The 15656-nt window shown below is 38.2% G+C and overlaps 1 pseudogene; it reads right to left on the reverse strand.

Annotated features, from left to right (window-relative positions):
- Positions 1-10089: 10089 nt before the first annotated feature.
- The window catches only part of LOC125931350 (interferon-stimulated 20 kDa exonuclease-like 2), a 36963-nt pseudogene continuing 31396 nt past the window's right edge, over positions 10090-15656 (reverse strand).

The raw sequence follows: 15656 nt of genomic DNA on the forward strand, positions 1-15656 counted from the left end.
CCCACTAAAAAGGGCATTCCTTAAGGCAGCTCTATGTCCCTTCCCTCTAACACCACCAACATTAGCCTGACAGTAGGAGCTTCTTGAGAGTAAAGCAATGTCTCCTCTAGTGGATGGAAACCCAACAAGACTAAAGGGTAACAGGAAACATTGAAGTGAAAGGTCAGAATGGTAGAGCTACAAGAAAATTTTGATATCATCTAGATCAGAAGATCTTAAATTTCAGTATGAAATCAGAATCACCTGGGGGACTCATTGAAACACAAATTTCTGGGCCCCACCCTGGAGTTTCAGGTTCAGCACAATTATCATTTTAAACAAGTTTCCTAATGATGTTGATGCTTCTAGTCCAGAAATCACACTTGAGAACGACTGTGCTAATCTACTGTACACATTTCACAGTTAAGGAAATTGAGGCCCAAAGAAGAGAAATAACATCTCCACTTCACTGATGTGAAAACTAGTGAACAGTATAGTAACTTTCCCAAGGATACACAACTTGTAAGTGGTACTGTCTTAAAATGTGGCAGCCCAATGCTAGTCTCTACTCTTCACTATGCTACTACTATCTCTAAGGGTATGGCTTTTGGAGTCTATGTTTGAATCCTGGCTCCATCATTTCCTAGCTATATGACCTTGGGTAGGTTACTCCATATATAAAATGGAGGTAATAATGGTATCTATTTCCTGAGGTTATTGTGAGAATGCAATTAGATAATATATGTAAAAATACACATGGGTAAATACTTTGCCCTCTGCCTCACCATAGTAAGTGCTCAATAAATGGCAGTTGCTGTCATCATCATGACTGAAGCTGTTTTTGTTGTTAGTTAAGGAAGGATGGGGACACTCTTTCTCTTGGTTTCATGTTCCCAAGTGGAGGAATATCAATTAGCATAACACTGTTGACCTCTCTTCAACCTCTCATTTTCTCCTCCTCAGGAGTAGAGAATTCTGTTGGTAGATTTAGGAGCAGGAACAGGCCATGTGTAGACAGTAGGTATCTATCTGCTTTTAGACTGAATGATCTCTGTTCTATTTGCTGCCATAAAATCCCCTTTATGGGCAAAAACTACAGTTTTCTTGAATTTCTTGAGTCTAGATGGGTATCTCTGCCTAATTCTGAAGTTGAGAATTAAGAAGTCCACTCAGTAAACACATATAAGTCACTTCTATCAGAAATAAAGCTCTTTTGATCTCTACCTGCTTGACTTCTTTGTCTCTATCACTTAAGAACTGGGACAAGAAAAGATGTCATTTATTTGACTACCTCAAACCTCTGTATTATTATTACTCATTCATGTGACTTAGAGGAAGAGTTTATACTGAACCTAGTCTCTAAACTCCTACTCTAGTGCATATTAACTATCCTGGCTTTATTATATTGAAAATGCCTTCATGGTTGCATTTCATTTAGTTCACATTTTGTAGAATTCTATTTAGGTATAACATATACATAAAAGGTCACAAATCATAAGTGTACAGCTCACTGAATTTTCACAAATTGAACACATTCATGTAACCAGCACCCATATCAATTAACTAACATAGCAGAAGCCCTCTCAATGCCCCCTCTAAGCACAACGTCCCCTTATTTCCTTCTATTTTTTTAATGTAAAGATGAACTCTTCAATCACTGAGAAAATTATTTACATATTGTACCATCACATAGTCTTGGGTTGAATTAAGAAATCAAATTAACCCTTTCGATCTTCGTTTGAATAAACAATCTCCTCTTCACAAGCTATGTAATCTGAGCACATTTATAAATGCTTCCAGCATCATGTAAATATATCCTACGCATTCACTGGAATTGCCAATGCAAGATTCAAAGACCTGAAAACATCTTACCTTCATTTTCATTGGAAGCTTCATTTTATTCAGGAGGGACTCAGGCAGGTAGACCAAGAAATAGCCACAAGCACCAAGGAAAAGTGGTTATGGTTCCTTAAGCTGGAGAGGAGGTGAGCAGACAAGGTCTGTGGGTACTCCACCCATTTCCTTGACCCTCCAGATCTTATAGTCATGCATACCACCCTTACCTCTACACTGATACACACACACACGCACACACACACACACATACACACACACACACACACACACGGGGTGACAACAACTGAACTGGAACTTTATGCCATGTACAAACTGACATTTAATAAGTGTTTTTGTCATGAAGGATATTGGTTATTTTAACTCTAACCATTAACAGAGTTAACAGACATTTTAACTCTGTCTGAGAGGTAGCTAAGATTTACATTTGGAATCCTAAATCATCAAGTTCAGTCTCAGAAGATTCTTCCATTAATACCGGGTGGAGAAAGTAGTTGAGGGTACTAGTGGCTCACCATCATTCTTAAAGTAAAAGCCAAACCCTTCATCATGATCTACAGTTATCTATATCACATACTCTTTTTCTCTCCCTCTCCAGTTAAACTGGCTCCTCTTCTAGTCCTTGCTGTACATCTGCCTGAAATGTCCTTTCCTCCTGATCTTTGAAGGCCAGTTCTGAGTCATACTTGACTAAGCTTCAATGTCACTTTCTCAGGGAAACCACTTATGACCACCTTCCAATTTCTCCTTATTTAATTTTCCTTAAACCACTTATGGTTACTAGAAAATTATATTTTGTTAATTGTGTACTTGTTAAACATCCATCTCCCTCACTAAGAGGTAGGTTCTTAGGAGGTAAGAGTAGGGATTTTATCTGACTTATTCACCACTCAATCCCAGTATATATAATATTTCTTCACACATAGTAGATACACAATAAATATTTCTCAAGTGAGTGCAAGAATGGTTTTAAACTATCTGTATGCCCTGAAATCACCAGATGTAACTCATGACATTATTCTTTAGCAGTCTCTAGAAAGTGTGGACTTTGAAACCAACTAAACCTAGGTTCAAATGTTGGTTTTTCCCTTTACTGATAAACCTGGGTGAACTTGGGAAAGTTTCTTAGCCTCTCTGAACCTGTTTCCACTTCTTTAAAATTATCACAATCTCTACTTCACATAGCTGTTGTGATTAAGTTCTTTAACCTATATAAAGCCCACAACATAGTGGGCTAGAACATGATAGATCTCAATGCACAATCTCACTACTTTCCACAAACCACTCCTTGCTATTATATGCCTCTCCATATGCCTTGTTTTTTTTTTCTAGGTGTGTGTAACTCTACCCTCTTCTGTTATCCCTATTCTCATAAACTATTGAAACCAAACAACTATGGCAACAACAAAAAATTCTGATGCCTGCCAAGGACACATGGAAGAATCACCATTTAAGCTCCAATTTCTGCAGTGACTGGTCTTATTTCCTGCCTATCATCTGTAGCCTTCCACTGCCTCCTGTTGTAAGGAAATCAAGCTGAAGTGCTGTAAGTATGGACTTTAAGTCATAATAAATCATTCATATGTCAACAATCCTAATCTGCCAATCTGAGGGCAGAGAGATTGATTAGAAGGCTTAAAAGCTTTACTTATCGTTTGTAAAAGTTTGTTCTTTCTCCTTCCTCCCTTCCTCTCCTCCTTCTCCTCTTTATTCTTCTCTTTTTTGTTTTTATTTTATTTATTTTATTTTTCTTTCTTTCTTAAGAAGATTTCAGGATACATCAGTCTTCTTCCCTGTATAGAAAGCTAAGTTATTTAATATCAAAAGGATGTCTGCTACAACTCTACTAGAGAAAATGCCAGTCACTGTGGAGTAAGCACTAGATGTTACTGTGGAAGTCATCTGATTCAATCCTTTCATTTTACAGAACAATTGAGACCTACACAGGAGCCATGTCACTTACCCAAGTTCAGAGAGTTAGCTGAAGAACCAGAACAAAGTGCTAAGTCTTCTAACCCTTTGTTTGGTGTTCTTTTCATTAGACAAACTGTCCCCTCATTGGAGCTAAGCATCTCAAAAGAAGGAATAGGGCAGCCGATTCAGACCTTTACAGACAAACTGAGTTCATGTGTCTTCCTTCTATTTGTCATAGACATTTAAAAATGGTAAGAGAATGTATCAGTCAAGGTCTCAGCAAGAAATATGCAGTTATGCTCAAACTGAATAATTTGAGGACAGTTTAATAAAGGGACTATTTACAAAGGTGTGGTAAACCACAGAAAGAGATAAAGTATTGGGAGAGATAGAAGGGGGTTGTCACCTCAGGCCTGAAAGAGCAACAGAAGAGGGAGGGTTCCATGAAGAGGGCTTCCTGGCTGTAGTTATAACCCTTCCTTGAGGAACCTAAACAGCCCATGGCATCCCATTGGATGGAAGCTAAAGGAATAAATACCTCAACTTGTTTCCTCCCTCTGATCTCCTACTAATGCTCCCATTGGTCTAACCCACCAGGAAGCCAGAGAACAAGGAATCCTAGTGATGAAGTCTATACAGATCAGTCTTCCAGAACACAGAATAGGATAAAAAAAAAAAAGGTGGAGAATGGATCTGGAGAGGCAAAGGGAAGATGTCACAGTTCAACACAGTTCAACAAGGGAGAGGGAACAAACACTTATGGAGCAACTATTGCATTTCAGATATCATTTTTGGAAGTTTTCAGATTGCACTTATTGCTTACAACAAAACTTTGCCATACACAATATTTCTCCCATTTTATAGATGAGAGAAAACTGAAGCTAAAATGGGTTAGGTCACTTATTCAAAGTGACACAGTTAATATTTGAAACCAGGCTTGTCTGACTCCAAAGACTGCTTTTAACTACTTCATAGTATTGCCTTGATAACTAGTCTGTGTCTTAAGAACCATGGGATATATTCACCCCAATGCTTATAGCAGCACTATCGATAATAGCCAAATTATGAAAAGAGCCCAAATGTCTATGAACTGATGAATGGATAAAGAAGATATGGTATATGTGGTACATATATAATGGAATATTACTCAGTGACCAGAAAGAATGAAATCTTGCCATTTGCAAAAACATGGATGGAAATGAAGGGTATTATGCTAAGCCAAATAAGTCAGTCAGAGAAAGAAAATATCATATGATTTCACTCATATGTGGAGACAAAACAGATTAACATAGGGGAAGGAAAGGAAAAATAACATAAAACAAAGATGAAGGCAAACCATAAGAGACTCTTAAATACAGAGAAAAAATTGAGGGTTTTTGGACGAGTGTTGGGTGGGGAGATGTGCTAAATGGGTGATGGACATTAAGGAGGGCACTTGTTAGGATGAGCACTGCGTATTATATGTAAGTAATGGATCACTAAATTCTACTCCTGAAATCAAAAATTAATTAATTAATTAAATTAAAAATAAAGAAAACCTGGACACCTGACCACAAGGCAGGGGCCCTTGAGGCCAGCTCTACTATTGGATTTTTCAACTACAGGAGCCAATAAACCTCATTTTATCTTTAAAAAAAATAACCATGGGATAAATACCATCCAAGCAACCTCAGATATATAAAGAAAACTATACTTACTTCTTAATTACTTCTTAACCACCTTATCCAAAGTGCTTAGTGTTTATTACCCACCACCCAAGCCTCTACTGAGGTATTAATGGACAACTATTTTGTTAACTAATAATTTAGTATTAATTGATACAATTTTAAGGTGTAACTGCTTCAGAGGAATCTGCATTTTAATAGAGAACTTCTTGTCATTTCATTCCCTTTTATACTTTTCTTAGAGTAAATATATTAAAAATTAGACTTTTGAGCTCACAGAAGTACAGAAAAATGGTGGTTGCTCACAGAGAAATGGTGGTTGCCAAGGACTGGGAGGTGTGGTAAATGGGAGATGTTGGTGAAAAGGCACAAAATTTCAGTTACAAGGTTAATAAGTTCTGTAGATCTAATATACAGCATGGTGACTGCATATACACAGCATGGTTAATGATATTGTATTGTATGCTTGAAATTTGCTAAAAAAGTAGATCTTAAGTGTTTCACATAAACAAGTAATTATGTGAGGTGGTGGATGTGTTAATTAGCTTGATTGTGGTAATCATTTCACAATGTATACATATATCAAATCATTGCATTGTATACCTTAAATGTATATATTTTTTATTTGCTAATTATACCTCAATAAAGCTGGAAAAAATAGATATGAAGGAAGACTTGCAAAAAAATAAGAAGGAAAACTTAGTGCTGAGTTGGAAAGTTAAATGAGTCTTGCCTTAGTCTGTAATGAATTGGAGAATGCATTTGTTAGAGGAAGTACAAATTTACACGATGACTCAATTCCAAAAAAATCAACTTAATGTTCTATATCTGACTTCATCTTGTTTTGGAACCTTAATTCTCCCAGTATCTGTCAGATTAATATTCATTCAATTTAAAGTTCAAAGTTATTAGGGCTGCCTCTATTAAAATCCCTTCCCCTTCCTCAAGATGGCATTGGGGTGCAGAAGAAAGTTTATATAACCTCATTGCACTGGAGAAGGATCCTCTGTATTGCATGTTGGTCTCTGGTTCCTCTCTGACTTCTGCTGAGTTTGCCTCTAACTATCCCTGATCGTTGTGAGTTTTGCATAAATGACCACCGCATAGTGTCTTACGGCCACCTGGCTTTTGAGGAATCATGTTGGTAGTCACTGCTAATGACCATGAACCTTGCCATTTTTCTGATGGTAAGGTTCCTGCACTCAGCATCTTCTTATTCTAACCCCAGTCCTCTTCTAGCCACCTATCCCTTCTATACTTTTACATTCCCCACCAGGGCACATGACAACTTAAGATCTCTTTTATAGTCCTTCAGGACCAGGTACACTATCCCAAGACCTCTCTTTGCTTTATTATGTTATGGTGCGCACTTCTACTCAATGGCTACTCTGTGTTGATACACGGCACCATGTGATTGATCCCTTTCAAGAGCTATAAACAGGAAAAGCAATACTAGCCCCTTTTGTGGCCCAGATTGTCAGATGAGTACCTTAAGTGTAAGCACATTTCTCCCCAAATATATTTCCAAACTTCTCTGAGCACCAAAAATGGTTTGGTTTTCTGAGTGGCAGGAACTTCCCTTAGGTTAGTATCCCCCATCCTCTCTACACAATAGCTGATGGTGACCTACTATTTTCACACCACATTTTTCTCTTGGTATGTAACTCATCAAAGCCTGGATTTTGAAACTATTGTCTCACAATGAACTAAAGAAATTACAGTTTGAAACTCAGAAATGAGCAATGATACATTTGTTCCAGGTTATATCTTACCTGGAGCAGTAAATTCAATTGATTCAATGAGTAGGAGTACAAGACAAAAAGGCAACAGATTATCAGGAGCAACTGGCAACAAAAATAGGTTTAATATCTTAAATATATATATGGCATACACATTCATTCTTCTATTTAGACAAAAAAAGTTTTTAAGCACTTACCATGTTAAGGTCACCCACTGGTCTGGGTAGATGCACATAGTGAATAACAACAAACACCCCAGATCAATTTCTAGTACCACAAATTTACTATAAAACAAAACCATTTCCAAATCATTGGCAGTCATTTTGGCTGCTGTTAATACAATGACACACCATCATTCCCAATCCTTTTTTCACTGGGTCTGAGAATAAAATATTGTGGCTGTTTTTTGTCTGGGTACATTGGGGTTAACATGACACCCTATTATTTTTCAAAATCTATGGCTAGAAATCCTCTGAGTCCAATTTCGTGCCTTAGTGAGTACAGTATAATAAGTTACATTAGTGAACAAAATTTAATATTTAAAGATTGAAGATATTACTGGGTCTGGGAGTCATCTTTCCACCATCTATGGCATCAGCCAAGACTAGTGATGTAGCTATAAAAGGCTTAAGAGATTGTGTTTAACCCATAGTGAACTCACAATATACTGGAAATGGCCATTTTTTTAAAGAGTAGAACATGATGATCTTTTGATACACCTCTTCCTGCAAAAATATAATTTAAGAAATGGTTTGGTTAATTAAAGGTATTGGTTAAAGAAAATTGTATTAGTCACTTGGAAACTTGTTTGAAGCTCACTGGAATGAGATTTTGAAGTACATTAAATGAAATTTTATTTCAAATGATGCTGCAAGATTCTTAGACATTCCAGTAAGCCTTCTTCTTACTGAAAGATCTTTAAGATTGTTCACCATTATCATTTTGCCTTCCTGAGCCTAGAATGCAATGACTTTTATATTTCCAAATAAGACTTGAATAAAGTGCTTATAAGCTTTCACAGCAGAAACTACTTATTAGGGCATTGATGTTATTCTAAAATTTTTCCTGATGTTATTGTACTGCCCCCATATTGTTCAGAATCATTACAATTCTTGCTCTAATTTGAGAGAAGCTGCAATTAGTTAAAGAGATTCTTTAGACAAGTCACTAGAAGCATCTTGCCCTTCCCCTCAATAATTACATTTTCTACCTAATGATAAACATGTGGTTAAAAAACATCTCCAGTTATATCCAGGCAAAAACATGAAAGGGAGAGATACTTACATGAATATATGAGATTTCATATCTTTTTAATTGCTAAGCAAATTTTGCAGACTTGAAAGGGGCTAGTTTGACAGCCCTGAAGCAAAAGCCCAAGCTTATTAACAGTTGTAACCTTAACCTATTGAAAAACAATATGAGGCTAAAATAGAGAGCAGCTCAAGGGTTTCTTAGGAATGGGAGTGTAAGAGGTCATGAATGAAAAGTTGCCTAGCAGTTGAGGCAATTACCCCTGTCAAGGGAAGAACAAAGTACCTTTATTTTTCTCCTTTACTCCCCCAAACCTGGTAGAAATTGCCCTTACATCAATAAGATAGGCTTGGTGATTAAAGCAGAAATATTATCATCCAGGTCAACCACCACTTCCTCTTCACAGGATGTCTTAGGGAAAATTACAATGATTGATTTATGTGCATAGATCATGGGCCACTCTAAGATGACAAGGAGGGCTTGAGAATGTATTGGAGAATGTCTTAACTGTAGCAGGGACATTTCTAGCAGCAGGGGAAACAGAGAAGGCTGGGTGGTGTATGGATGAATGCCACCTAGCAGAAGCCAAGAGGCCCAGCCCAAGGCTTGTCTGCTAATCACATTCAAACCTACACCTTGCCAGAAAGCCATATCCCAAACTCTAAATAGTGCTTGCTTCAGGGGTCAATTTTTCCAAGAGCTTTCTCTGAAAAGATTTTAAATGGAAATATAAGTTTCATGTGAGCAATACGGAGGAAAAATGTAAATCTCTTCTCCACCTGCATTTACTTTCCCTGGTGTGTTTTAGGCAAAAGAAAAACTCATCAGAAATGACTCCAGAACCCAGACTCTGACCTCCCCAGATCCTGCTCCCTCTAATCAGGCCACAGTTGACTGACAGTCAGGAAATAAACTCTTCTTTGAAGGTACAGCTGGAGCAGGTTTATAGCAAATGACTAATATGATCTAATCTTGCAGCAATTTCGACAGTTTTCAATTCTGGAAGATTCATATATGTCTGTTTAACTTTGTGATTCTGTCCTGTCACTGCTCATTGAATTATCCTTCAAGATTCAATCTTCTCAAATATTGCAACCTTCTTCATTATCAAACTCCAGTGTAATATCAGGATCCACAATGTGCCCAAGCCCCACAATATCAATCTGGACACATTGAAAAGCCAAAAAAAAAAAAAAAAAAAGGCCTAACAGCCAAAACCTTATTGGTAGGAGGAGTGGATAACCACTTATACAATTAGCAAATTCTCATTGAACTACTACTAGGTATACCAGCCACTGTTAAGTATTTGGGGTGGTACAATCATCCATAAATTTCTGAGATGCCTAAGGTCTGGTTGCCAAAAATCTACCTTCCCCACAAGCTGGATGCCTGAAATCTATTTAATAAGAGACAGTATTTAATTCCATAATTGGAGATAAGCTTAGAAAAATGCTCTCTGTGATGGGGAAGAAAGTTGATTTAAATCCATACGAAGTCATAAATGATTAATATTACAGTGACTCCTCTGAGCAGATTTTAATAGGAAGGAAGAAAGAGAACAGACAGTACTGGAAGCAGGGAAGGAGGAGAAGAGGTGGGGAAGAGGAGGAGGGCAGATAACACAAAGAGAAAATCCGGACAGAGTAAGGAAGCTGGGGGGTGGGGGAGGGGGAGAGGGTGTCCAAAAACTAACTTGGTCAACTACACTGTTTTACCAAAGGCAATCTAGCCTAGAACTCAAGTAAGCAACACTGGGGCCTAAAAAGGAAGATACAAAATTCAGCTGGTGCTAGACCAGACTCCGCAAGAGTTTTACATTTTCTTTTGAATCCAGTAATAAATTATATACCCAAAGGATCCCTACTGGAATAAAAAACACTGCCTCAAGTGTAAAGCAGGATGAAATTCAAAACTTAAAATTACAAAGGGTATTAACATAAATATTAGCGATTCTTAAAAGGTTTTCAGACTCACCTGTGCATATGGCTCATTTTCTTTGGCCCATTTTAATTACCTTTTACATTTGTAGCTCCATTTTATTTTATTTTTTTCCATTATAAAAATTTATCAAGGGAATACTTTGAGTTTTTAAAGGTTTGGTTTGGCAAAGTAAAAGACTAAAAACCATGAAAACACTTTAATTTTTTTTTTAACCTACCAAGTAGGATGTAAATTAAATAAATCCTGTATTACTTTAGGAAAGAGACTGCTTTCCTAAATCAGAAAAATTGATTTCCAAGTCATGCTCTCTTATCTCTACTGCCTTGTAACCTGAAGGAGAACTGAACTTCATGAGGGTATGGATCCTCTGGAAATCAAGGTGGGAAGAATAGGTGATATCCCAACACGGATTAGGTGGAGACTGAGCCAAAAGCAGAGTCTGTGAAACAGGATGTGATCATCCAACCAGGGTATTTTTGAGAGAGAAAGGGTACTAATTACTTGAGAACAAAAGGCATAAAATGGGACATGTGGCCACTCTAGTGATAAGATAGTTTGAGAAACTACATTTCTTGGTATGCCCTGCCACTTGAAAGTCAAAAGGCCCAACTGGAGCAAAGCACCCTGGGACCTGTAGTTAGCGCCATTTTAAGATATAAACAGTATAGGGCTGATTCTGACATGGAGCCTTCCACCTTCCACGGGATATTTAACCAGACACAGAACACAACACCTGAGGTGAAATTTCAATCGATATTAAGTCTGGGTGGAAGCTCTCTCTCCCTCACAACTCGAGTTTGCAAAGAGGTGGAGCTGGTAGAGCTGTCCACTGGTCGAAGGCCCTGTTTCTCCTGGGTGCAGTGCTGCTTCTGCCTTCCCACATCACCAGCGTCCCCATTGCCACTAGTCTTTCAGGGGATTCTGGGGCAGGCTGTTCCCACCCGACTTCAGCCAACTCATACAACTTCATGGTGACTTGAGCGTCTTCCACAGAGGAATGTCCACTTTTCCCAATCTGGATGTCCCATTTCAGAAGCTTCTTGGTGAGATGCTTCAGAGACATGGTAGCATTCTCCAGGCAGTCAACCTTCCGTTTGAGGGTTGGGAGGATATGGGAGGTGTTGCAGGTGAGGGATGTAGTGTGGAAGTACTAAAGGGCTTTGAAGTTGTGAATGGGATACCCCACCACTATGTTTCCTGAGAGTATCTTCAAGATCTGGTTCTGAGTGATCTTAAAGGGTGTATCATTCATCATGCACTGCTTCCAGATGCCACTCTATCTTGTCCGGTAGTCCACGATGTGGCAGGGGGGAAGGATGTACTCATCATAAAGCACATCTCCGTGGTAGTTGACAGTGCTACATCAGGCCAAAGAACTTATATGCCCCTGGGGTCCTGTGCCCACCATCTCACAGTCAATTGCCATCATCTTCTTTGGCATCTTCTAGGATGCTCCAGAGCATTTATTCTCTGAATGAGATTGGGTAGAGTTCCGTAGAGCATTCTTCTGAGTAGGGTTCTTCTGGGGTCCTTACTTCTAGAGGCAAGTTGAGTGGCTCATAATCTTTGGAAGAGCACTCTGGAACTCCCATTTTGGACTTCACTATCAGATCAGGTTCTTTATTTGCTTTGTTTATAATTTGATACATAGGGCTCCGAAATGTCCTAACATACAATTCAGACTCCATCCACCCTTATTTCTATTTTCATTTTCAATGGTCTGTGCAAGGACTGTGCTTTCATAGCATGAAGGTTCTACTAGAGAGGGAGTGTATATGCATGTGTGTCTAGTGGGGAGACAGGGGTTTCCAGATTCTCACAGAGTACATCTTTCAAATGGAGACACAAATGAAAGCATAGTTACAAAATCAGGAGAACACATTCTACACTGATGGAACAGGTTTTCTGAAGCTCATAACTTTACCAAAGAGGAGACAAGTCTTAGGTCTGATACACTGCTGCATTCGTGATTCCATTTCCCTCTAATTAGGAGATGTTGAGATTGTAGTGCTCAGCCAGTTTCTGAGAATTATTATGCTCTTTTTTGTTCCTTCACTAGGACTTTTAGAACCTTAGGGTAGTTGGTAAAAAGAATGTTCATGTATAGCTGATAACATGAAAGGCCTTTATGAGCTCCATGGGAAAGAGACATTTCATATTTAAGAAGAAAAAATTATAAGAGAGGTTTCTTTCTGTCATTTCTCTGACAGTTATGTCTCTCCTGCTGGTAGCTTTTAAGACAAGGAGATTTGTATGAGTTGCCATGAAATTCATTATCATACATTTATGCTCTAAAAATGCAATTTCAACCACTCTTCATATATGTCACATTTACAATAAGTATCCCAATAAAACTTTATCCACATAAATGACTAATAAGAACTCCAAGTGGGAAAAGAGATGTTTTTTTCATTATCCAATCATATCTCAGAGCTTAGGACAATCATGTTATATAAGCCAAATACAGCCTTCTCATGAGTGACACAATTACCTTTTCATCTAAGAATTCCCACTCCCAGCCAAAAGGCCTTTCCAAGCAAGGTCCATTGGACAAATCAGTTCACAATCCACCCGGCTCTCCAAAGTTTTCATGCTCCTTCATTATGCTGAAGAAACAGCATAAATGTGGGAGTTAGAAATGTAGGGGTCTAGGTTTGGCTCTGTGAGCAATTCATGGCATAACTTTAAAATGGGTCTCAACTTTCTGGTCTACACAATAAGGCAAACAACACTACTTGAACACAGTAACATTCGAGCTTTCTGTTCCAAAAAAGTTTAAATGTGGTAATGAATATTAACATAATTTTAACTGTATAAAATGTAATACAAATACAAGATGAAAATATTCCTTTTAACTCCAGAAAAGAAAGATGATCCAGTGGGGAAAAATCATGACTAATTTTCTCTTCTGGAAGATATGCACAAGACCTTTTGTACCATTAAACTATAGCTGTGGAAGCCTTTGATCAATTACCAATTAATTCAGTTCTTCCTCTGGTTTCTCCTCTCTCCCAGCCTTTTTCTCTGTGACGCTCACCTATTAATCTCCCCAATGATAATTTATTTTCTTCTTACATCTAATGCTGCTATTGAGAAGTCTGAGATCAACCTGATTCTTGTTCCTTTGTAGGTGCACCATTTGTTCTTTCAGGACACTTTTAGAATTTTCTCTTTGATTCTCTTAATGTTTATTATAGAATATCTAGTATAAGTTTTCCTTTTCTCTCCTGTTTGACTCTCTATGACTCTTTACTACATGAAGTCTCTCATTATTCTTCAATTCCAAAACATTTATCTCCATTATTTCTTTTTTTAATATAATTTATTGTCAAGTTAACTAACATACAGTGTATACAGTGTTCTCTGGGCTTCAGGAGTAGATTCCCATGATTCATCGTTTACATACAACACCCAGTGCTCGTCCCAACAAGTGCCCTCCTCAATGCCCATCACCCATTTCCCCTCCCCATCCCGGGCCCCATCAACCCTCAGTTTGTTCTCTGTATTTAAGAGTATCTTACAGTTTGTCTCCCTCTCTGTTTGAAACTATTTTTCCCCTTCCATTACCCATGCTCTTTTGTTAAGTTTCTCAAATTCCACATATGAATGAAAACATATGATATCTTTCTCTGACTGACTTATTTCACTTAGCAAAATATCCTCCAGTTCCATCCACATTGTTGCAAATGGCAAGATTTCATTCTTTCTCATTGCCAAGTAGTGTTCCATTGTATATATAAACCACATCTTCTTTATCCATTCATCAGTTGATGGACATTTGGGCCCTTTCCATAATTTGTCCCTTATTTCTTTTTTTTTTTAAAGTAAAATAAAGCCTTTTATTTTTCTTATTCTTTTTTTTTCAATATATGAAATTTATTGTCAAATTGGTTTCCATACAACACCCAGTGATCATCCCAAAAGGTGCCCTCCTCAATACCCATCACCCACCCTCCCCTCCCTCCCACCCCCCATCAACCCTCAGATTGTTCTCAGTTTTTAAGAGTCTCTTATGCTTTGGCTCTCTCCCACTCTAACCTCTTTTTTTTTTCTTCCCCTCCCCCATGGGTTTCTGTTAAGTTTCTCAGGATCCACATAAGAGTGAAAACATATGGTATCTGTCTTTCTCTGTATGGCTTATTTCACTTAGCATCACACTCTCCAGTTCCATCCACGTTGCTACAAAAGGCCATATTTCATCCTTTCTCATTGCCACGTAGTATTCCATTGTGTATATAAACCACAATTTCTTTATCCATTCATCAGTTGATGGACATTTAGGCTCTTTCCATAATTTGGCTATTGTTGAGAGTGCTGCTATAAACATTGGGGTACAAGTGCCCCTATGCATCAGTACTCCTGTATCCCTTGGGTCAATTCCTAGCAGTGCTATTGCTGGGTCATAGGGTAGGTCTATTTTTAATTTTCTGAGGAAACTCCACACTGTTTTCCAGAGTGGCTGCACCAATTTCCATTCCCACCAACAGTGCAAGAGGGTTCGCGTTTCTCCACATCCTCTCCAGCAGCTATAGTTTCCTGATTTGTTCATTTTGGCCACTCTGACTGGCATGAGGTGATACCTGAGTGTGGTTTTGATTTGTATTTCCCTGATGAGGAACGACGTTGAGCATCTTTCCATGTGCCTGTTGGACATCCGGATGTCTTCTTTAGAGAAGTGTCTATTCATGTTATCTCCCCATTTCTTCACTGGGTTATTTGTTTTTCGGGTGTGGAGTTTGGTGAGCTCTTTATAGATTTTGGATACTAGCCCTTTGTCCGATATGCCATTTGCAAATATCTTTTCCCATTCTGTTGGTTGCCTTTTAGTTTTGTTGGTTGTTTCCTTTGCTGTGCAGAAGCTTTTTATCTTCATAAGGTCCCAGTAATTCATTTTGGCTTTTAATTCCCTTGTCTTTGGGGATGTGTCGAGTAAGAGATTGCTGCAGCTAAGGTCAGAGAGGTCTTTTCCTGCTTTCTCCTCTAGGGTTTTGATGGTTTCCTGTCTCACATTCAGGTCCTTTATCCATTTTGAATTTATTTTTGTGAATGGTGTGAGAAAGTGGTCTAGTTTCAACCTTCTGCATGTTGCTGTCCAGTTCTCCCAGCACCATTTGTTAAAGAGACTGTCTTTTTTCCATTGGATGTTCTTTCCTGCTTTGTCAAAGATGAGTTGGCCATACGTTTGTGGGTCTAGTTCTGGGGTTTCTATTCTATTCCATTGGTCTATGTGTCTGTTTTTGTGCCAATACCATGCTGTCTTGATGATTACAGCTTTGTAGTAGAGGCTAAAGTCTGGGATTGTGATGCCTCCTGC

Source organism: Panthera uncia, chromosome X (assembly GCF_023721935.1).
Source record: "Panthera uncia isolate 11264 chromosome X, Puncia_PCG_1.0, whole genome shotgun sequence".
NCBI classification, from domain to species: Eukaryota; Metazoa; Chordata; class Mammalia; order Carnivora; family Felidae; genus Panthera; species Panthera uncia.